The sequence below is a fragment of the Ochlerotatus camptorhynchus genome, unplaced genomic scaffold, assembly GCF_037179485.1.
Source record: "Ochlerotatus camptorhynchus isolate MF236.1 unplaced genomic scaffold, CSIRO-AGI_Acam_v1.1 ptg000836l, whole genome shotgun sequence".
Classification (NCBI taxonomy): domain Eukaryota; kingdom Metazoa; phylum Arthropoda; class Insecta; order Diptera; family Culicidae; genus Ochlerotatus; species Ochlerotatus camptorhynchus.
The window spans coordinates 62,589-73,739 of record NW_027041296.1 but is presented as its reverse complement, the minus strand read 5'-3'; the positions used below and the strand labels follow the sequence as shown (position 1 = coordinate 73,739).

Below are 11,151 nucleotides of genomic sequence, written 5' to 3'. Positions count from 1 at the left end.
TAAAATTAGTTATTTCTAAGTGTGTAGTCAGTAGAACTCCAGACGAATCAAGAACCACACTACGGTTCATACTGGCGACAACGCTCTGATGAGACAACGAAACCCCACTCCGAGGTATATCCTTCTTACTTCGAAGCCACGACTATTCGGCTCAACTCTTACTACACACTTAGAAAATTTCATGTAAATTTAGGCGCTCTGAGAGTGACATATACGAGCGTCAATTTTGACATACATTTGAGTCATAACAGACGTGAAATACAGCTTAATCAAACGTACTTTTCGTCGAGCAACGAACTTTTCAGTCTCGGAGCACTTAATATTACATGACATGTTTAGGTTACGGCTATTCTTTTATGTCAAAGATGGATTCCGTCACGTGTAAAATTAGTTATTTTTAAGTGTGTAGACATAGAATCAAGTGAATTTTGCTGCGAACAATGAACTATTAATTTTCGGCTCTGTAAAGCTAGCACAATTGCCCTAATAAAAATATTATGGTTAATTTGCTTAACCACGTGTTCGGGGTATCATCCTAACAATTTGTGGAATAGTTCAATCATTTGGGTTATAATTCGTTTATGATAATGTTTAGCCTTCCAAATATTGCGCATTTTGCACCAAATTAGACTCCTGTGCAAAAAATAATTGCACAGTAATATTTTCGCACATGCCAGAAAATTTAAAAATTGACTTGTTTGAAAGCAGTAGAAGCTTTAGAACATTACTTCCAAGCTACACTGTTGAATTGAAGCTCGAGAAAGCATTAAGAAGCTCCATATTTAACTTTTAGGACCAGTACGAAAATATTACTGTGTGCTTATTTTTAGCGCAGGAGTCTAATCAGGTGTGAAATCCGCAATATACGAACTAGATAAAAAAGGTTTCGTAGATGTGCAGAGAGGGTGCTTCAATATGAAAAAAACTATCAGGGACAGCCCTATGGGATTGTACGCAATGGCGACGTAGGACTACGTGGTCTTATATAATAAATCTTATTTGTTAACTGCAGCAGGAGCTTGTGTTTTGTGTAAGAATAGGGATTTGAGCGGGGTTATCTCTGTTTATACTCTTTAGTATGACGCGCTTGACGCTTTAAAAAATGATAAAGTCTTAAATTTAACAGATGTGTAGAAATATATCTGATCGTTTGGTGATAAAATTATTGAAATTTTTCCAGGGGCAGCTGAGTTATTAACGTTCAAAATCTTTCATAATTTTGTTACATGTTCCATTTTCGGTTTTCGCAAAGTGTACCCCCATATAGAAATCACAGACGTAGTCTTGACGTACAATGAAATATTTCTTATTGGACACTTCAGTTTGTTTCATAACCCCAATATGAGTCTGTGCAAAAAATGGTATAGAATGATGTGTGGTCGTACAAATGGTTTGATATTTGTATGGGAATTACTATGGAAGAATTTTATATTCCATTTATATCGCTTTTAACTTTGGTTTTAGTTATCAAAATGCTTAAAAATAATAATATTAGGTTGCTATGACCATGATCAAGAAACCTGTTGTTTAGCAGCAATTCAAGAAAGATAGAAATGTGAAAAATTGTGAAATAGGAGAATTATAGTTAAATATTTGCCAGACAACAACACTAATTTTATCTCAACAATAACAAGCTTATTATTCGTTGTCATGGCAACCACATATTATTATTTTTTTCTGTATTTGGATTACTAGAAACAAAGTAAGAACGTTCTAAGTGAAATTTTAAATTCTCCATAGTAATTCATACCTATTTATGTAATATACTACCTTACATAATTGTTTACGCAATTAAGGCATCATACGGTATTATGATGACTGTAAGTCAATTGAGAAAAAATGCTTTAAATCGGTCAATTCAAGCGATACGAAAATATTTTCTTGAACAAAGTTGCTTGAAATTAGCTGCCCTATGCCCATTTTTACAATTAAAAAAGTTATTATTTTATTTCAATGATAATAAGAACCACAAGCTTGTATGATTGACACCAAAATGAGGGCTCAATTGTTTAAAACAAGTTTGTAGAAGACACTTTTTTTTTTCTAATGTTTCAGTTTCAGGCTCTAAATACATCTTTCTTGGTAAATTACTATTCTGGACCACTGTGCATTGGAATCCGGACACTTATTGCACAATGTGGAACAATTTTAAACGTTAAATATTAAAGCTTTCCAGGCTCAGAATAGCACAGAATGATGGCCATACATGTTCATCGCGCAGGTTTATTACGTTGCAAAGAGTAAGCAATATTGAACAAAATATAGTAAGCCCAGAATTTATTAGGATTAAATCTTAAGAAAAAAAAAAAAAAAACAATGTGAAAAAAGGAAGTGAAATTGAATAAAACAAAGAAAAACATACGTTTGGAAATAATGATATAATTTGCGTTAATTCATCAATCGTTCTAATTATTACAGTTCTTATTTTTTTTTGCATGAGTGTGATTTTGTTGTAAATGTTTACCCTTAACATTTAATTTTTCAATATAACGAGACCTTACAGCAATTTCATTGAATTTTTGTTTTATTTCTCGGTAGCAAAACAAAAATTTGCTCAATATTTGTATTTAACTGATTTTACACGTACAATTAAAAAAATCTAAAAGAAATTTTCTTTTGCTCTCTACTTAATGTACATCACTTTAGATTGATTTTTCAAAAATAAAAATCAATAAAATTATAGGAAGTGGTTCTTTGCTAAATAAATTCATAATATGCGCAATGGTACAGGTGTTTAAAACTAATTAATTTAAAAAGTGATATCTTAACTAATAATGTGTTTCTGTATGTATATGCATTGTGCAGAGCTAACGCATGTCACATTGTTGTTTCAACATTCTATACACACATATTCGTGAAAGTTTGTTTGTCTGTTGTGTTTCTGCTTTGATAGTTTGTGAACACCAATGTAGTTTCGGCTAAGAAGCTTTGGGAAGTAAAGAAAATAATAAAATGTCAAAAAGCGTTCAACAACTGAAATAAAACGAAAATAACATCACACTTTTCAATTTCTAACGATTATGGACCATGTTCATTTGTTTACGTTCCAACATTGCATGAGTGATTGTGTTCTGTTTTCTTTTAGTACTCTTTTGTTTTGTTTTAGAAATAATTATAATACAACAATACCACCGATTGCATTGGATCATGACAAACGGTACGCTCCAGATGTATTGTTTAGCGTACAAACGATATGGTTTCCGACGAAACTCTAGTACCAATTCGTGGTATCTATGCTTGTTTTTGTATTTCCAAAGACCCTGTAGGTACATATCAAGTTCCATTAGAATTTTTTTGTAAAGCATTTGTTCTTTTAGCATGAACAGTGAAATATACTGTTACATCGTCAGACCAAGTCCTTTTTGAAATGGAAAGCAATCCTTACGATGCTAATCAATTAGTGAATTTTGTGTTTTTCCCTCAAGTCTATTGTAAACAATTACAGAGTAGGCTTACTGCTTATAATAACTATGATTTGTTTTATTTACTTGCACGAGAAGTAATTTTTTTTATCTTTTTCAGTCGGTAATGCTTTTTATTATAATTTATTGGTGGCTTCCTGGGTCCCCTTACACATACACAGTACAGCGCGCATCAAAGAACAATAGAGCCGTTGTTCAAGGCGTTCGATACCTGTTGTATGTTAACTATTCTGTGACAATTTGTTTTCAGGACGAATATACAAGCCAATGTGTTATATTGTTTAACCTTTGAAAATTTTCCAGAATCCCTTCCTGCTGCCTTTCTAGATCATTCTACTGGATACCGTCTCAAAATCAACCAACTTTGTGAAGATTTATGCCTCGTTCAGACTACAGTGTTATATTTATTGTCGAAAAGCAAACTGTTAGCAAGATAGGTTTATAACATGTAATAAATCTACAGTGTCAGTGCTTTAAAACGAATGTTGAAGAACGGAAGGGAATGTATGGAAATTCCGTAGAAAGCAAAGTTTATGTTAAATCGCATTAGATTACATAGGGGAATTTACGTATTCTCGTCAATCTAAGCAGCGTCTGCATTTCTACTAGCATTTTCTCAGCGTCACGCACATATATGATGTGTCTGTTTGTTTACATTCATCTGCTGCTTGCTTCTCTATCCATTCCAATCGACAGAATTTTTCAAAACGTTTTGAAAGCGTTTTTACAACGCTCCAAACTTCTCAGGTGAGTGTGTCTATTGTCGGCAGCCTCTTTTTCTTCGGCAACCTTCCCATTAGAACTGCGTGTTAACCAGCTGTTCTATTATCGGCAACTCGAAATCAACCCCATTTTGTAGTGCGTATGCTTTATTTGAAGAAAAATGTAGCATTACTGGATTGCTCGATCGTTCAAATATAATCAGATTGAAGCTGAAAGGCTAAACAATCGTTTGGACACATTCAGGGAAGTGCGTTGATGGGAAAACATAGTGAAATTAACGTTTAAATTTTGGTTGCCGAAAACAGTCAATGGGTGCCGAAGCCAACATTTACCCTACGTATTCTCAAGAGTGCCTTGAACAATAACACGAGATTTTTAGATGACATACATAGTATTCACAAAGCAAAGGTAACCAGGATAAATCTAGTGGCCATCAAAGTATCCGTTTCTCCTTGATGGACAAAACTAATCTTGTTATTGTTAGAAAAATCGCATCAACCTGCTGTTTTCAGCAAACAATATTCATAAATACAATTATTCAAATAGCATATCCGGAGCATGAGCATAATGTAACGTGTACTTTTGATCAAGGGCTTAACTATTTCCATACTAATTTACATTCAAATTGGTATCGTTACTGTCGTTAAGGTCTACGCACATTTCACCCGTTAGTGACACGTTGCGACAACATTATAGCTAACTCTATTGTCTAACTGCTTTCTGCAATTTGTCACTTATAAATGCAATGTGCGTTGTCATTAAGACTCAAACATTTTTTTAAATGCACTAATCCTAATCCTAAGACCGAGCTAAAAATTTAGAAAATTCTAATCAGATGGTACTGATTAGAAAAAGGGGCGACCCCGGCGTAGTGGTTAGCATTCATACCTCTAACGCCAAAGTCACGAGTTAAAATCTCACCCTCGGACAAGTCACGAATGACTCAAGAGCGTTAAAGTGACTATAATAATAATAAAAAAAAACTGATTAGAAAATGTGTATTGAACACTCGACAGCAAAGGCCCGGACATAAATGAGCCAGGTCCAGTATCTTTCAAATTTATCGGAAAGTTTCACACACCAAATCTTTTATGTATGAATCAACTGTCAAGTATGGTTTGAAATCGATGGTCATGTGTACAATATTGTTTAACCGTCTGACTAACATCGCACCGGTTTAGTTCATTTGAAATTAGTTTGGAAACAATAGTATCATTGGCTTATTTATTAGTCCCATTGTTTTTATCAAGATTAGTTTACACTCAACAAAGTTACAATAGCTTGAATGAATATAACAATTCGGTTGTTGTTTTGACACGCACTTATCCATTCATTTGTGACTAATAATGAAAAAATGAGTTTAAACTATACGGTTGGTCGACTGTGAGCTACGTGTTGTTATATCGTACTGTTATCGGTTTAAGATGGGATGCGTTAGCTTTGTTCAAGATCAAAACCTAAATCTCCTACAAAGTAGCGCTCAACCTACAATATTTCCGTTTGTTGTGTATGCATTTACTGTTTTTTTATAAATAATTTTTCTACGCGTTTTGTGACATGTTATACGATGTACATATTTATATGCATTTACTTATAAAAAATATTTACATAAACATAACAAATAAATATTCAGTAGGGTACTAAGATAAGTGTTTGGTTGATATTGTAATTATACAAATAAAAAAAAATAATTTGAGAAGAAAACAAATGCTTCGATAGCATTATACAGAGGGATGGCTCACATAATAAATAGTCACTGGACTAATCCAATGCAATCAACCATAGGTATGTAGAATGAAGCTCGGTATGTGTCAGGGGAAGGTGGTGGGTGTGTGGGATGGATGCGATTCTTTTTATTTGGTCGCCAACCAGATTCCAATGTCGATGCAGCTCACTTGTTTGCTTGTTTGTGTTGCTTTGAAGATGATGATATTGGACTACGTTTGAACGTTCAACATTCTTTGCATGCCTGTTGCCTTGCTTTTTGGTTCCTCTAGATGGCCACATTGTTTTTCATTGTTTAAATAGAGTAAGTAGGTATGTTCACTGGGAAGCGGTCGTCTCTAGGATTTCTCCTCTCAACCAATCGTATGTGATGTGCGCGAGATTGTTTTCTTTACACAATTAACTAAACTAGGCACTGCAATGAATGAAAACAGGATTAGTTATAGCTAAACCTTGTATGAAGATATTAAGGATGGGACTGTATACCTTAAATAGTTGCCGTTTATTACAAATGGTGAGGATAATACTCCGCAGGTGGATAGTGGTATCCTTGATGGAAGGTTGGGTCACCCGGTGGTCGATGCATCATCTGCGCTTGGCCGTCCATCATATAGCTCATCGCATCCGGATAACCGGCCGATGGTCCAGGGTGGGTGTATACTGAAATCGGAGAATAAACTAATCAAAAAAGAAAGAAAACATTCAGTTAAGTATTATCAAAGTTAGTTCACGATTTGTACGCGTGTGATGCAATGTTGCTGTCACAGAAGCTGTGGGTGCAGCGGTAGACTGATATTGGAAGAGTAAATAAAAAAAAATACTTGGCCTGTACATTACTCAAACAACGTGCCGTGCTTTTTGCTCTAGGTTTACTCGATCCTTAACATAGCGGCGTTTTACTACCCGAATATACGGGAATATAAATTCAATAGCAAGTTTTAGTATTAAAATTGGGAAACAGATCATCAAAAATGCCATTAGTTTGATTGATATAAGAGATACAATATCAAAAATAATTTCAAAAAATCTATGTCAGTTGTTGTGTAGCAAAATCATAGCAAATTAATATCACATTTTGCTATAATATATCACCAAGCTATTGATAAGATATTTAAATTAATCAATTTAATGACATATTAATAGCTTATTTTGCTATCAGATAAATTAGCTGTTGAATCCATGATACCAACATATCATAACAATAGTAAATTGTGCTTTGATAGCAGAATACGATATTAACATGTTAACTTACCCATAACATAACAAGATATTGATAGTAAAATTTGATATTATTTTGCTCTGGTTTTGCTATTCCCCTGGCATGATCGTTCTTTTCTAGTAGCATAAGACTATCTACGGCGGTGTGCATGAGAACAGTTTGTGGAGGTGCATGCTGAATAGGATGCCCGGAAAAATCGTTTTAAATGCTGTGCTTTTAGAACGACTTTGGTGGATTGGTGCTTTGGTTTATTGTTAGTTGCAGTTTCATCCACCTAAGGGATCCATGTACTGGGAATAGTATGTGATCAGGAAGTTGGAGGATCGGAGGGTGTCGGAAGAGGAAAGTTGGGTTACATAAAAGCTGACTGTTACATACTGTAGCAACTGTTATATTGTAACAGGTGTGAAAGTTTAGGAAACGTAAAGAAAAAACGCTTTCCTTGGTAACACATAATTTTGTACTCAACCCTCTCCCATTGTTGTGTTATAGGGGAAGATGGAGAAACTTGTACCCCCTTTTTGATTTTTTTGAATTTCTCAGCCAGTTTTGTGTAAATTTAATATTTTTGCCTGTCACTTCAAAGTCGTTACTAAGACACAGCTCAATGATCACAGCAGGAAAAGCGGTCCAAGTATTCCTTAACAAAATGGTTTGATACCTGTCGAAAAAAAGGCTAAAAAGTTTAAACAATCAATAGCCATTATTCATATGCATTATTTTTTAGCATTAAGTATTATTTTTCAATTAGTAATAATGAATAGTGCAGAATACATAAAATGTTAAATGCATCATGATGTATATAACCCGGGTGGATCATGTCTCCTTCCGAATCAAGTATCCCCATCCTTCCTTATATTTTCTTTTAGTCTGAATCGGTGACTATTATCCTCAATCTAATGTTGTTCTCTTGTAATGGCCTCGAACTGCCATGAAAATATCGTCGTACTTTAATGTTCCATCCATCAAAAGCCACTGGAGATGGCTGGATACCTTAAGTTATTTTGTTAAGACATTTTTTGGGTTGAATTTATGTTATTCTGTCCCGACGCGCCCTTCTTGGGGAGCCTTACACAGTGTACATTATTATTTATTGACCTTGTGCCGCATCACTGTCGTGGTAACGCGTCTGCGAAAATCTTCAATTCACTAAACAAGTCTGTCTGCTACGTCATCCGCCCATAGCACCAGGAAGTGGAACGTACATCACCAACCATCATCGGTTACAGTGCTGGTGATGGCGTGTCCTTGCGTACACGTTATTTTTGCAAATCATTCCTTTCCGTTTTCGTGTTGAGGCAGGTCGTGAAATTAAAATTGATGTTCGTTCCACCCTGTCACTGTCATAAAATAATGTTTTAGATAATAAATATACAATTTACCCGAACTGGTCATTCACGTGCATATCTTGGCACGATGGAAATCGAACACCTATCGAACTGACGTGGTCATATTTGAAACGATTATTTCTAAATTTGCGCACATAGTAGTTTTAGATAACAACTTTGTAAGTTGTAATGAATTTGAGTGTATCGAAATTAAAGGCAATAAAACACCTCAATAATGGCGAATCCCTCTCCAAAGGGGGAGTGTGGTAAAGAGAGATGAAAAAACCGATGTGTACCTTCCTTAAAAGTTGTCCTAGCTCGCTATTCTACTATCTATATGCAATTTTCACACTGCCGTACTCTAACGGAACTATCAACCCTATACTTTCATCTACTCCATCTATCGTATAAAAATTACCACTACAGTCTGTTATTTGAAATTAGCATCTTCAACTATGAAAATACAGATTTTTTTACCATTTAGATTTAGTTGCCAACCTTCTTATTACCTTCCATTTAAATCTTAAGTTTAAATCTAACCGCAATACGGCAATAACTGCACGAGAATTGTAAGGGGTTTTTTTTTTTCCTTTGGTTTGTTTTTTCCGTCGATCTTGTTTTCCGTGCTGAGCACCAATGCTACCGACGTGCCAGGAAGGCAGCTCCCACACCTGGACCCTACCCATCGACCCATCAACTCATGAACCGGGGACCAACGGCTTTACTTCCCATCCGAAGGAAGGCGTGATCAGAGATGTTATGCCTCAGAACATCCCGGCGGCGCCGACTGGTATTGAACCCAGGCCTGCTGGGGTGAGAGGTAGTCACGCTTACCACTACACCACCGGTGCCGTTGTTGTAAGGGGGTTAACAATGCGTACAATTATCCTTGTAACAGATGTGTGAGTATGTGTTTGATAATACAAAATGACTGAATATTTACGTGTGAGATGGACATCGAAAAACAGCGACGTTTATGCGTGGCGTGTGTTTCGATGTCCTAAAGTTAGATTATTTCCACATACCTGCTCTGTTCGATTGGTCTATCATTGGTTGTACAATTCTCCGCCTTGCGTTTATGAACCTGAAAAAAGAAAATATGATAACCATTACAAAATGTGTTTGAAATTCTTTCAAAATTCATAACAGGTGAAATTCAAATATTTGAGACCAGATATTTCGTAGTAATGATTCAAACCGTAGATTGTATACTTAATGCATTTAACAACAATAGAACTTGCTGAAATCGTACCGTGACTTGAAACGGTGTACCGTTTATGAGTGTCAACAAGTTTTTATGGAATTTACAGGATTTATCGATAAAAACCAGTGTTGCATAGATTGCCAAAATTTCAAACAATTTTCAGGAAAAACTTCTGAGATATGGGTGATAATGTATTATATTAATTAATATTATTATATTATTATTATTGTATTATTATTATTATTATTATTATTATTATTATTATTATATTTTTATTTCCCTCGGTAATATGACCATTTTTAATCTGCACAGTCATTCTCAAATGCAATTTAGTATATGGACAGTATAGTGATATTTACTAAACGGAACGCAGAATCAAAACAAAACAGTAAATAAGGCTACGAGAAACATGCATTTCTGATGGTGATAGGGTTACAAGAAGTGAAAATTAAAAATGAACCCCGTTTATATGTATGAAGTGTCGTTCAGATTACAGGGGGTGAACGGTATAATTATAATAATATTATTATTATTGTATTATTATTATTATTATTGACTGGACATCCTTAACTTAACAAACTGTTCTCCTCGTGATGTTGATATATTTAGACATAATAGTTATACTATTATTTATATTCCTTATTAAAGAGACTTTCAGCCTTGGGTAGGTTTGTCTTTCTCAGTAACCATTAATTGAAAACTAATAAACAAAACCTTTAACTTATCGAAAATAGAACTCAGCGCCGTAGAGAGGGAGTGGCAAAAATGGCCCCGCCAACAAATCAAATAATTGCTTCGTTTTCTTCATATTGATGCCTTTTTTAATGTAGATATCACACCCATCAACACCGAGGGGCGATCATTAGCATTAGCATTAGCATTAGCATCGAATAAGTTGCACAATATCGTAGGTGGTACGAATTTCGAAACTATTAAGAGCAAGACGGATATCTATTTATTACTGGACAGATAGTAAGTAGGAAATAATTACTATCTCCCAGATAAAGACATATCCCCTCCAACAGTTAAGGACTGTCCTGGCCACGTCCTTGCAACTGGTAGGGATAAGAAAGGTATGTTAGTCCAACATTTACTTAAGAGAGATGCAGAGAACTCTACGACCCCTCATAAATGTCTCAAAAATTTAGGAATTATGTTAGTGGGAAGGCAAGCCATAGGTGTTGCTGGCAAATGTTGTTTTTTTTTTTTTAAATAAATGGTGAAATTTCTGTCCAAAGCGTCTGCTGAAATATAATGAAGATATACATGGTGAACTCACCATCGTTGTCACATCCGTAGCTTTTTTTTTTTTTTTAATTCTTTATTTAAGAGATTTTTAGCCTTAGGCTAGTTCATCTCTATCATCCGTAGCTGATTAATAGGAAGGAATTATGATGATCAACACCAAGGAGCGATCATCTTCACAGCAAAAAAATAATTTTGATATCACGTCAAAGTGGATGCACTACAATCATGTCGAAAATATGGTGTAATATTACTTGCTAAAAAGGACAAAGTTATCATTAATAC

At 34.8% G+C, this 11,151-nt stretch overlaps 1 long non-coding RNA gene across 2 annotated transcripts; it reads right to left on the bottom strand.

The window, feature by feature from the left end:
• Window positions 1-2,359: 2,359 nt before the first annotated feature.
• LOC135715236 (uncharacterized) lies at window positions 2,360-9,523 on the bottom strand. 2 transcript variants are annotated; one of them, XR_010519004.1, is made up of 3 exons: window positions 9,443-9,523; window positions 6,357-6,530; window positions 2,360-6,285 (listed from the first exon to the last, which is right to left on the bottom strand). It is a non-coding gene; the product is annotated as an uncharacterized LOC135715236 (long non-coding RNA). The 2 variants fall into 2 exon arrangements; XR_010519005.1 differs by having other exon boundaries at window positions 6,357-6,548; window positions 9,443-9,520.
• Between the last annotated feature and the right edge of the window lie 1,628 nt (window positions 9,524-11,151).